The sequence below is a fragment of the Rhincodon typus genome, chromosome 11 (assembly GCF_021869965.1).
Source record: "Rhincodon typus isolate 14 chromosome 11, sRhiTyp1.1, whole genome shotgun sequence".
NCBI lineage: Eukaryota > Metazoa > Chordata > Chondrichthyes > Orectolobiformes > Rhincodontidae > Rhincodon > Rhincodon typus.
The window spans coordinates 27,250,081-27,262,803 of record NC_063342.1 but is presented as its reverse complement, the minus strand read 5'-3'; the positions used below and the strand labels follow the sequence as shown (position 1 = coordinate 27,262,803).

Genomic DNA, 12,723 nt, shown 5'->3' with positions numbered 1-12,723 from the left:
AATGGTAAACCAAAGTAGGGTAATGCTCTTCAGAAAATCTATTTTTGCTCAACTATTATTTGGACAAAGTGAAGCAATGAAAAATGCTTTCGTTTCTGCTCTGGGATCTGGCTTCCAATCAAGTGCAAGTTAGCAGGGTGAAGCCCTCTTCTCCTTGCTTTCGTGTGAAACAAGTGGAGAACCTTTGTTGATGAGCCACAGGGCTACAGCTCTAGACTGTTCAAATTGACAAATTTAGCAAAAGAATTGTACAATTGTTTGGTGTGTAAATGACAAAAATTCACATTGGTGCTTTTTGGGATTTAGGCCCATTATTTTAGAGGAAAGGTGCTATTTAACATTGGTTGAATTATGGTTGACCTTGGAATATTTGCTGCCAATGAAACCCAATTCTGTGAGTGTGCACCACATTCTGACACCCTGCCAGAAAGCAGCCTGTCCTCAGAAAATTTATCCCTGACAACCAACACGGAGATTCAGAACATTTATTGTGATGAACAGGAGAGTAAAATCACCAAAACATAGGAAACAATTGTTGGAGAACCAATCGTTATTTTTCAATCACCTGTGCATCATCGCTTTGTGTAAGCAAAGTGATAATGGATTAAAACTATTCATATAAATTAGCATTAATAAGAAAAAAATTTACATGTACCTGCTGAAAGCAATCAGAATTTCAGAAGAAAAGTGAGATAACCTAAAAACTGACCTTAAAAATGATCTTGTTGACAAAAAAATCTTCTGATAAATGTTAGAAAAGTCATAACCCAATTTAGACGATATGATCTGTATCCTTGATTTCATAGAATGATCACAATGCGGAAGGAGACCGTTTAACCCATTGGACGGAATCTTATAGGGGTCTGAGCAATGTGGGCTATGGTGAGATGTGTGGCAGAATCAGATGACAAGTGTTTCAAGGCACATCTTGACATCACAATCATGTTGTTCTATTTTGTTAGATATTTTTAAACAACCTGTTTAGATATGTTATGGCACGACTCTGCAGCAGGAGGGACTTGAACCTGGGACTCTTGGCTCAAAGGTAGTAACACTACCAGTGCATCACAAAAGCCCCTCACTTCATCTTTTATGCTTTCCATGAGCAGCGTGGCATGATTCTCCCTGGGCAGCAGCCAGATGTCAATTAACAAGGATTACAGTTTGTTAAAAGCCTTGTTCATGGCACAACTCACATAATTCATATACAGACTCCCATCTTGACAAACTTGCTAAACAAGCTAGGCATTGGGAAAACTAGACAAGGTTAAAAAAAAACAGCAATCTGGAGAATTCAGATCTCCACTTGTTCTGAGTGTAGGAAACATTGGCACCAGCCTCACACGCTCCACATCTGTGGACATTGACAATCAACATGTGCCAGGATCTAAAAACCTTCATGGCACATGTCCAATATATTTACTTGACACTTCTGCACTGCAGTGCTGCACTGGTGACTATCACTGCGATGCTGCTAAAACAATACTGTGTACTTAAGGACACCCATCCAACAAATGAACTGGATCAAGTTGCATCTCTGAGCTCTTCATTTGTTATCGTAGCATATACTCAATTTGATGCTTTAACTCCTTATCTTGAGTTATTTTTCCCTTTTAATGCTTTGCCCCTCAACCAGAGATATGACGTTCATTATTACTTTTGTCTTGCTGTGCCTCAAGTGAATGGCATCCTCTGATACCAGTCCAAGCCTAGCTTGAGGTAATCACAATCAAGATCCTCTCCTCAACCAAATGACAGGCAACACACCACCAGTCTTAACTCTTTCTGTCCTACTGTGGGCTGGATGGCTTCAGGAATGATAAAGAAGCAGGTATTGCGGCAAATGAAAATAGATGGCACAGCTGTTACTATTAGTGAACATGAGGAAGTTTAACAAATGAGTGAATGGACAGTGCAGAAGAAATTCAGGGTCAGTGATGACAAGGGTTGGTGGAGTGGTGGTGACAGCAATTGGGAAGATGTTGCAGGCAACAGTGAGAGTATTAGACCATGAGTCTGGTGGGAGATGGGTACAGTAGCTGTGTGTGTATATCAGAGAGAAGATGGTGGAACTTAGGCTGGTGGATTGGAGAAGCACATTGACCATCTTCCTACACTGTTGTGCATTCCCTCAGATGGCTGAAACTGCTTGGATGGCAACCTGGGACCAGGCTGGCATGGTCTGGTGCCATAGACTGCACTGGTCCTGTGGGAAGAGGAAGTCCCACATTAACACATCCCATCCAGCAGGACCTTCAGGACCCTGCCAGCAAAGCAAGGCACCAATTTCCTTGTGTCTCCAAGTCCAGGGCAAATATCAGCAAACTGTTTGAATGTTCAAACGGCTTTTAAAGATGGCGTGAGCTCAAGAAATGCTGGTGAATTCCTCAATATTTGGGAGTAGCGAGTTGTTCCAGGAGCGGTGTGTTGTAAGATGGAGTGGAAATCAGACATGAGAGACATGAGGATAGTTAATTGATGAAAAAGTTTGGTGAGATACTGTTAGAACTTGATAGGCCTTGCTGTGACAAACCCTCCAAGAAACACCATGCAAGTCAGACTTAGCTTACAAAAATATAATATTCAACCCTGATCCAGATTAGTTTACAATTTTCTCAAGTGTTCACTGATATCATTTATGTGTGGAGCCAGAGGAAATGGGTGCGGTATTAAATGAGTACTTTGTGTCAGTATTCACCATAGAGAAAGACTTGGTGGATGATGAGTGTGGGGAAGGATGTGTAGATAGTTTGGGTCATGTTGAGATCAAAAGGGAGGAAGTATGGGGGTCTTGAAAAACATTAAGGTAGACAAGTCCCCAGGGCCTGATGGGATATACCCCAGAATACTGAGAGAGGCAAGGGAGAAAATTGCTGGGGCCTTGAGGGAAATCTTTGTATCCTCACTGGCTAGAGGGCAGGTCCCAGAGGATTGGAGAACAGCCAATGTTGTTCCTTTGTTTAAGAAAGGTGGCAAGGATAATCCAGTTAATTACAGGCCAGTAAACCTTACGTCAGTGGTAGGGAAATTATTGGAGAGGATTCTTTGAGACAGGATTTACTCCCACTTGGAAATATGTGGGCGTATTAGCGAAAGGCAACATGGTTTTGTGAAGGGAGGTCGCGTCTCACTAACTTGGTCGAGTTTTTTGAGGAAGTGACAAAGATGATCGATGAGGGTAGGGCAGTGGATGTTGTCTACATCGACTTCAGTAAGGCCTTTGACAAGGTCCCTCATGGCAGGCTGACACAGAAGGTAAAGTCGCACGGGGTCAGAAATGAGCTTGCAAAATGGATAAAAACTGGCTCGTTAATAGAAAGCAGAGGGTAGCAGTGAAAGGGTGTGTTTCTGAATGGTGGGCTGTGACTAGTGGCGTTCCTCAGGGATCAGTGTTGGGACCTTTGCTGTTTGTGATATATATAAATGATTTGGAGGAGAGTGCAACTGGTCTGATCAGTAAGTTTGCCGATGACACAAAGGTTTGTGGAATTGCAGATAGCGATGAGGACCGTCAAAGGATACAGCTAGATATAGATTGGTTGGTGACTTGGGCAGAGAGATGGCAGATAATGTTTAATCCGGAAAAATGTAAGGTAATGCATTTCGGAAGGTCTAATCCAGACGGAAAATATACAGTAAATGGCAGAACCCTTAAGAGTACTGATAGGCAGAGGGATCTGGGTGTACAGGTACACAGGTCACTGAAAGTGGCAATGCAGGTAGAAAAAGTAGTCAACAAGGGATATGGCATGCTTGCCTTCATTGGCCGGGGCATTGTGTTTAAAAATTGGCAGGTAATATTGCAGCTTTATGGAACCTTAGTTAGGCTGCATTTGAAATATTATGTTCAATTTTGGTTGCCACACTACCAGAAGGAGGTGGTGGCTTTGGAGAGGGTACAGAAAAGATTTACCAGGATGTTGCCTGGTATGGAGGGCATTAGCTATGAGGAGAGGTTGGAGAAACTTGGGTTGTTCTTGCTGGAATGACGGAGGTTGAGGGGCGACCTGATAGAGGTCTACAAGATTATGAAGGGCATGGACAGAGTGGACACGCAGAAGCTTTTTCCCAAGGTGGAAGTTACCAGGGGCCATGGGTTTAAGGTGTGAGGGGTAAGGTTTAAAGGTGATGTATGAGGCAAGTTTTTTGCACAGAGAATGGTGGGTGCCTGGGACTCGCTGCCAGGGGACGTATTGGAAGCAGATACTACAGTGACTTTTAAAGGGCGTCTTGACAAATACTTGAATAGGATAGGAATAGAGGGATACGGTCCCCAGAAGGGTAGGGGATTTTATTTGAGACGGGCAGCATGTTGGTGCAGGCTTTGGAGGGCTGAAGGACCTGTTCCTGAGCTGTAATTTTGTTTGTTCTGTCATCGTGTATTATGAACTCTGGAAGTTTATCCACAACAAGTTAAGCTTCTTTACCGCATAGTTTCTTTCCTTGTCCATATCTCATTTCTTAATTGGACTTGTGGCATATTTCCTCATCCAGTTTTTTTCTTTGAAATTAGGGTGGAAGTCTTTGTAATTCCTGACACAATCACTTTCAGTGTCTCAGCCTGTGTAGCATCTTAACATTGTGGGAAATTGGTGTATAAACTTTCCCATTGTTTGGTATTTTTTGAACTGAAAATTTTACTCACCCTTTAGTATCCCATCATTCAATTGTAATTCCTAATGTATAATGTGGAAACTAGGGAATCTGTTCATTATCACTTTTTAAAAGAATTTTATGAAGAAATCAAGTTTTCAAAATCAAGGCCAATTTCCATAATTTGTTATTTATGTTCTGATGCCTCAAACATCTGCTATTTCATTGCTGCCAATCAGAGTGGTTAGAATCCATGAGCACTCATCTGCTCATATCACCAAAAGTAATTTTGACCCAAATATTGGCAGTGGTTCAAAGCTAAGTAGAGGATGTCCAAAATGAATAGAAATAAAAGCAAAGGAGAAAACCAGACTGTAGACAGAAGCAAAAGGATCCAAGGAATTTGTTTTAGCTATGTAAGAAACAAAGTACAAACAGCCAGGTAGTTCCTATGAGGGATAAATTGGGCAGAAATATTACAGAGAATCAGGAAGTGACAGATGTTAAATCTATTCATTACATAAATCTTAAGAAATGAAGAGTGTCGACAAAATCCAGATCCACTTATTTGGCATGGGATCTATAACACGTGTAAAGATCAATGAAGTATACATTACAAAGAAACTCAAGGAATTAACTGTCTGAGGGGCACCTGCACTGGATAAGATGCACCCTAGACTCATCGAGAAATCAGCCAGGAAATAGACCAGACTCTGGTTAATATTGCTAGGAGCTGCATCAATAAGGGACTGTACCTGAAGACTGAAGGATAACAAATGTTTTCTTAATGGAGTATTCAAAACAGAAGCACAGCCTATTGTAGAAGATCAGCTGTATTCATCTAAAGAGCAGTGAAATTGGTTTGGGTGCATCAGATCTCACCTCTTAAATTTCCTGGAGTTCTGTGAAAATGCAGCAAAATGTGTTGATGCTTGTGAATTGAATTAGTGAGTTTAAAACTTAACATAGCATCAGAATCCAGATGAATTCGCTAGACTCCTCACACCTAGTATAGAGCAAGATATTTCTATTTTATTAAGAAGCTTGATTCACATGAAAGTTTTCACAGACATCTGCGACACTTGTTGAAATGTCTGTCTCATTTAAAGAAAGAATACAAAAACAGAGAATTGTCTTCTGATATTTCATTGACTTGAGGACCGAGAATTTATATTCTTTTTGTCGAAGTTTATACTAGCGTAGATTTGGTGAACTGTAAACCATTGGAAGGGATGTGTGAGGCTTCTATCTCCATTTTCCTTAATCAGTTATTAAAATGGATACATGTACAATTCTTAGGCCCTAGGTTTCTGTGAGGAAATGGCAGAAGAGGTCTGAAATCTCAAGTCCTGCCTCAAAACAAGACACTTTGCTCTTTTGTGCGTGCCAAACTGGAGTTGGTTTGGACTTCAATCATATGCAGTTCCTAGAGGCAGATAGTCATTTCAATATCAGCTGTCTCCATTTAAATCCCATTTTTATAATGTCATTCCATTATGCAAAAGACGGACTAGCTCAGATCAGAGAAAGTCTGTTCTCAGTGCATTTATTTAAGATTGCTGGTGTACCCTGTCAGAGAGCTGACATAACACAACACAATCAATATGGTTTCGAGACATCATGGGGATGAGGATCTTTGGGGAATGGGCTTGGTTAGGTACCCTGAGATTTAGAGGGTCGGTATAATTTGGAATTTAATCCATCATTGGCAGTCACTCGCTGATGAGAATGACTCTCTTCCACTCTCAGGGTGGTGGCTGTACAGACCGATGCAGCTAACGCAGCCTCTGCTACACTTGGGCAGGCTGTAGTCATAGGAAGGCATGGATGGGGCATTGGTGTGGCAGTGCGCTCCTTTTGCTGTTTTCTAGTTTTTTCTCAATGGCAAGTATCGAGGTTCTTGATGCCTTCCCAGATGCTTCTCCTTCACTTTGATTCCCAGGTGTCTGTGGGAATGCCATACTTCACCAGTGAGGCATTGAGGGTATCACTAAAGCATTTCCTCTGTCCACCTGGGGCTTGCCTACCATTTTGAAGCTGGGAGTAGAGCACCTGCTTGGGGAATCTTGAGTCGATTATGCAGACGATGTGCCCGGCCCATCGCAGTTGATCAAGGGTAGTCAGTGCCTCAGTGCTGGGAATGTTGGCCTGGTCGAGGACACTGGTGTTGGTCCGTCTTTCTTCCCAACGGATTCACAGGATCTTGCGCAGGCAGCGTTGATGGTGCTGTTCCAGTGCCTTGAGGTGTCTGCTGTAGACACTTCACGTCTCAGAGCCATATGGGAGGGTGGGAACCCCCACAGCTCTGTAAACCATGAACTTGGTGTTAAATCTGATGGTGTTTTCGAACACCCTTTTCCTCAGGCGGCTGAAGGCTGCGCTAACACACTGGAGGTGATGCTGGATCTCTTCATCAATAGCTGCTTTGGCCAACAGGACTCTTCTGTGGTATTGGAAGTGGTCAACATTCTCTAAGGCCATCCCGTGGACCTTGACGATTGGGGGTTTGCTCCCAAATGCCACCCCAGTTTGATGATAGAGAATAAGTACCCTTTGATGTTTTAATCTGTAGAGCAGATTGTGTGTGAAAGATGCAGAAACCTCTTGGAATTCGTAAATGTGTAAAAGAGCTTTCAGGATCTGTCAAAAGTGTCAGCATCTGTCAAGATGTGTTTTTATGATAAATATAGAACTTTTAAATAATCACACTTTTTGTTTTCTGCTGCGTGCATAGATACATCTAGATGTTAAGTCGGGTGGCATTATAGGCAAAGAGAAAAAGTTTGGAGTAGGAGTAGATCATAATATGACATGAGGAGTATGAAAAGCCATGAGTAGAGGACATGAGTAGGTGACTCCCCGAGGACTGAAAATGGAGAGTGTGTGTGGCTACCTTTAAAGGTGAAGTTCTCCCACTACGGTGTGCCTGTCCCAGGAATGAAAGTCAAGCCTTAAGTGATATAGCGAGACGTAGTGAATGGCAGATTTAAAGGATGGTGGCACCAAAAGGCAACAACATTCTGAAAGACATTGAGAAACCTCCGAAGACAATCTAACCCATTAGTGGCCATGCCATTAAAGGCAAAGGATTAAGGACAAAGAAGCAGGTAAAACTGAGGAAAAAGGAAACCCAAAGTGCGAGCATCAATCTACGGCCTGGAATATAAACAGCTGAGTATCAAACATTCATTTTATGGCTGCAGATTTGGAGTGTGTTTGCAACAAGAATTTTTGTCTTTGCTTCTGAATAGCACTAACCTCACAAGTTAGTGTCACGTTATACCTGCAAAGGACTGCAGACTACAGAGCTGTGGTGCCCCTTTGCTGCATGGTATCTGCAGGTTACCCCACATTATGCGGGACATAACTACTCTTGTCTCTATTTGCCCAGATTCCAAAAAAGTTTCTGATCATCATTGGCAGCAATATATTCCAAGGCCCACAGAATTGACTAGTGAATCCCTGGCAAGTCTGACCAATCAGCTAAAATTGGTTCTTGTTCAGCCTGGCATGCTGCCTCAAATGCTGCCCGCGTAGATAATGATAAACCATGATTGGGGTGCAACCATTGACAGGGCTTGTACTAATTTAGTGGATTTTCTAACTAAAGAAATCTGAGAACCAAAGAATTAACCCAAGGAAGAGAGTTCTCCACATGCAGTAATAATCTATCAAAATCAGATCTGTTCACTTTGCCTTCAGATGCAGCAATGAGCAGAGCCTGACTTGTCCTGCATTCCTTAGTGTTCGGGTTCTTCCAATAAGGTCACATGAGGGCATTCCACTGAAAAACTAATTGAATACTGGATGGAACAATATGGAGCCATTAGCCAAACTGGCTCAAAGACTTTTTGAACCTAGATGACAATAAGGGGGAGGGCAACATTAAACATAAAGAGAAAACATAACCAAACAGATGAAATTTTTTTTGTATGATTGTGTTCTCTTCATGCCATCCAGATTATTTGCTGTGATCTTGTAACATCAGTGCGAATGGATTCTTTTTTATATATGATATTCTACATGTCATAATGACAAGAAATAGCCTGCCTGAAGGGCAAAACTTAAAAATAAATATTAAGCACTTGTCTGTTTATCTTGTACGTATATGTGACCAACATCAGTATTTATGTGAAATGCACTAATGTTACAAAGTAATAGAGTCTGGTAAGTAGTGGAAAGAAAATTGGAAGTGCCTGAGAGAGATTTTGATGAATTCATTGCATGGGCAAAATTTTTTGAATTGTATTTGCATTTGTATGAAATGTATAAAGATGGGAATAACAAAGAATTACCACCGGTGCTAGAAATCTGAAATGTAAAACAAAAATGCTGAAAATCTTCTACATCAAACAGTATTAGTAGAGACAGAAACAAAGTTAAAGAGCAGTTTTTTTTGACTCCAGATGGAGCGGGTGGAGGCGTGGGTGAGACTAAGGATTGTGAGTGGATTAGGGGGCCATGGACTAGCACTCTAAGCAGGCTTTAAAGCCCCCCCACTTCTGCCTGGACAAAGGGTGACTACAGGCCCCTACTGTGGAGGAGATTCCCGTCCACAATGGTGACGTGGCTACTGAAGGTTTTATTTTAGTATAAAATCATAATAAGTTGGAGAGACGGTGTTTCAAGATGGAGGCAGCTTCTGTCTTACCTGGACTGCAGGCTGATGCTAGTTCCAACTGGATGATCTCCGGCTTCCCTTCCAGTTTCATTAGCTTGCCTGCTGCCCCTAGTTGGATAAGGATCCTGCCCTCTGACTACTAATTGGGCAATTCTTGAAAGTTTCAATGAAAATCACCACCGCTTGGTGGTTACTTTAATGGCATTGGGCCCATGAGCCAAAACTCAAAATCTTGCCCATATTTTGAGTCGGTGACTTTCATCTGGTGGAAGATCACCAGCCTGGAATGTTAATTCTGTGGTTCTTTCCACAGATGTTGCCAGACCTGCTGTGCATACAGGGATCTATTTAGTGGTAAGCCATTTGTTTGGACAAAACCCATTCCCACACAGGCATGAATTCAGGTGCCTTCCTTTGAAAGAAGGGGACTGCTTAAAAAAATTAGGGAGGTATCAGTCAACGCACATTGACAAAGTTGCAAGAGAAAATGAAAATATAACAGTCAGATTAGGGACTTCAAGGAGCTAATATCATGAGGTAGCTCCTGTGGTCTGTTAAAGCACAATGGCTTTTAAATTTCTACAGTGTTAATGATGACAGTATAAGGTAGACCATTGTGTTCTCTGATCTAGCAGTGGCAAGTGCACAACATAATTTGCTGAAAAAATAATGGGAAGAAATCACTGTGAGCATTGTGGAGAACTGGAAAAGATGAACTGGGAGTGTCAGTGGCAATGTCCATTAATTGCAAATGACAAATATTGAATGGTGAATTTAAAATATCACTGTTTGCCTGTCTATTCGTTATTACCACGACATTCCAGCCTCTAAGTGGACACTGCCTGAAATGTTTGACTGTAAAATTATGAACTGCAGTAAGAGTAAGAACTTGTTAAGACCTAATTCTGTAGTTTGACTATGGAGGAGAGAAACCTTAAATTGCAGTTTAACTGATGCTGCTTCTGTGAAGTACACTATGTGGATGCCTCTGATGTTATAAGTATACTCCTCTCTCAATCATGCTGAAGATTTCTATTCCAGTGATCTTGAAATAAGGAAGATCCCATGCAGTGGGATCAAGGTGCAAAGACCTAAGAAATTTTGGTATGTAATAAGTCATGGGTTGAGTCACTCCTATTGTACTTTACTGGAAATAGTGGTAGAATACACCATAAAGGCGCCATTGTGTAGTTTGGGCAGCAGAAGTGAGTAAGCAAAGCTTGACTACACCTGGATACAAATGTTTAACCACTTAATGGTGGTTCCAAAGTTTCAGTTTGAAGGGGCACAACTAAAGATGTTTTAAAAAAAGAACAGAGAACGAAGAACAAAGAAAATTACAGCACAGGAACAAGCCCTTCGGCCCTCCAAGCCTGCGCCGATCCAGATCCTCTATCTAAACCTGTCTCCTATTTTCCAAGGATCTGTATCCCTCTGCTCCCTGCCCATTCATGTATCTGTCTAGATACATCTTAAATGACGCTATCGTGCCCACCTCTACCACCTCCGCTGGCAACGCATTCTAGGCACCCACCACCCTCTGCGTAAAGAACTTTGCACGCATATCTCCCTTAAACTTTTCCCCTCTCACCTTGAAATCGTGACCCCTAGTAATTGAGTCCCCCACTCTGGGGAAAAAGCTTCTTGCTATCCACCCTGTCTATACCTCTCATGATTTTGTAGACCTCAATCAGGTCCCCCCTCAACTTCCATCTTTTTAATGTAAATAATCCTAATCTACTCAACTTCTCTTCATAGCTAGCGCCCTCCATACCAGGCAACATCCTGGTGAACCTCCTCTGCACCCTCTCCAAAGCATCCACATCCTTTTGGTAATGTGGCGACCAGAACTGTACGCAGTATTCCAAATGTGGTCGAACCAAAGTCCTATACAACTGTAACATGACCTGCCAACTCTTGTACTCAATACCCCGTCCGATGAATGAAAGCATGCCGTATGCCTTCTTGACCACTCTATTGACCTGCGTTGCCACCTTCAGCATACAATGGACCTGAACACCCAGGTCTCTCTGTGCATCAATTTTCCCCAGGGCTTTTCCATTTACCATATAGTTTGCTCTTGAATTGGATCTTCCAAAATGCATCATCTCGCATTTGCCTGGATTGAACTCCATCTGCCATTTCTCCAATCTATCTATATTCTCCTGCATTCTCCAACAGTCCCCTTCACTATCTGCTACTCCACCAATCTTAGTGTCATCTGCAAACTTGCTAATCAGACCATCTATTCCTTCCTCCAGATCATTTATGTATATCACAAACAACAGTGGTCCCAATTTGGATTCCTGTGGAACACCATTGGTCACAGTTTTCCATTTTGAGAAACTCCCTTCCACTCAACTCTCTATCTCCTGTTGCCCAGCCAGTTCTCTATCCATCTAGCTAGTACACCCTGGACCCCATGCGACTTCACTTTCTCCATCAGCCTACCATGGGGAACCTTATCAAATGCCTTACTGAAGTCCATATATATGACAACCACAACCCTTCCCTCATCTATTGACTTTGTCACTTCCTCAAAGAATTCTATTAAGTTGGTAAGCCATGACCTTCCCTGCACAAAACCATGCTGCCTATCACTAATAAGCCCATTTTCTTCCAAATGTAAATAGATCCTATCCCTCAGTATCTTCTCCAGCAGCTTCCCCACCACAGACGTCAGGCTCACTGGTCTATAATTACCTGGATTATCCTTGCTACCCTTCTTAAACAAGGGGACAACATTAGCAATTCTCCAGTCCTCTGGGACCTCACCCGTGCCCAAGGATGCTGAAAAAATATCTGTTGAGGCCCCAGCTATTTCCTCTCTCGCTTCCCTCAGTTACCTGGGATAGATCCCATCCGGACCTGGGGACTTGTCCACCCTAATGCCTTTTAGAATACCCAACACTTGCCCCTCCTTATGCCGACTTGACCTAGAGTAATCAAACATCTATCCCTAACCTCAACATCATCATGTCCCTCTCCTCAGTCAATACCAACGCAAAGTACTCATTAAGAATCTCACGCATTTTCTCTGACTCCTCGCATAACTTCCCTCCTTTGTCCTTGAGTGGGCCAACCGTTTCTCTAGTTACCCTCTTGCTCCTGATGTATGAATAAAAGGCTTTGGGATTTTCCTTAACCCTGTTTGCTAAAGATATTTCATGACCCCTTTTAGCCCTCTTAATTCCTCATTTCAGATTGGTCGTACTTTCCCAATATTCTTCCAAAGCTTCATCTGTTTTCAGTTGCCTAGACCTTATGTATGCAAAAATTTCAACTGATAAAAGTTTGTAAAATAACAGTTACAGTAAGTTATAAAATTGATTGAAATGTAAGCAAAAGCATCATATGGTGCTCAAATTGGGAAAGGCCAATCATCAATATAGTCTGGAGAAACATTTAGGAAAAGTAAATTTCTTTGGGGAAAAAGGCTCAACTGGAATATGCCCTGAAAATGGTCTGAAAATGCTACTAGTAATGAATATAGCAAACATAAGAAGACT

At 42.1% G+C, this 12,723-nt stretch overlaps 1 protein-coding gene across 1 annotated transcript in view; it reads left to right on the top strand.

Annotated features, from left to right (window-relative positions):
- Positions 1-12,723, top strand: part of LOC109911646 (target of Nesh-SH3) — a 286,431-nt gene that overhangs the window by 229,529 nt on the left and 44,179 nt on the right. The window lies entirely within an intron of this gene.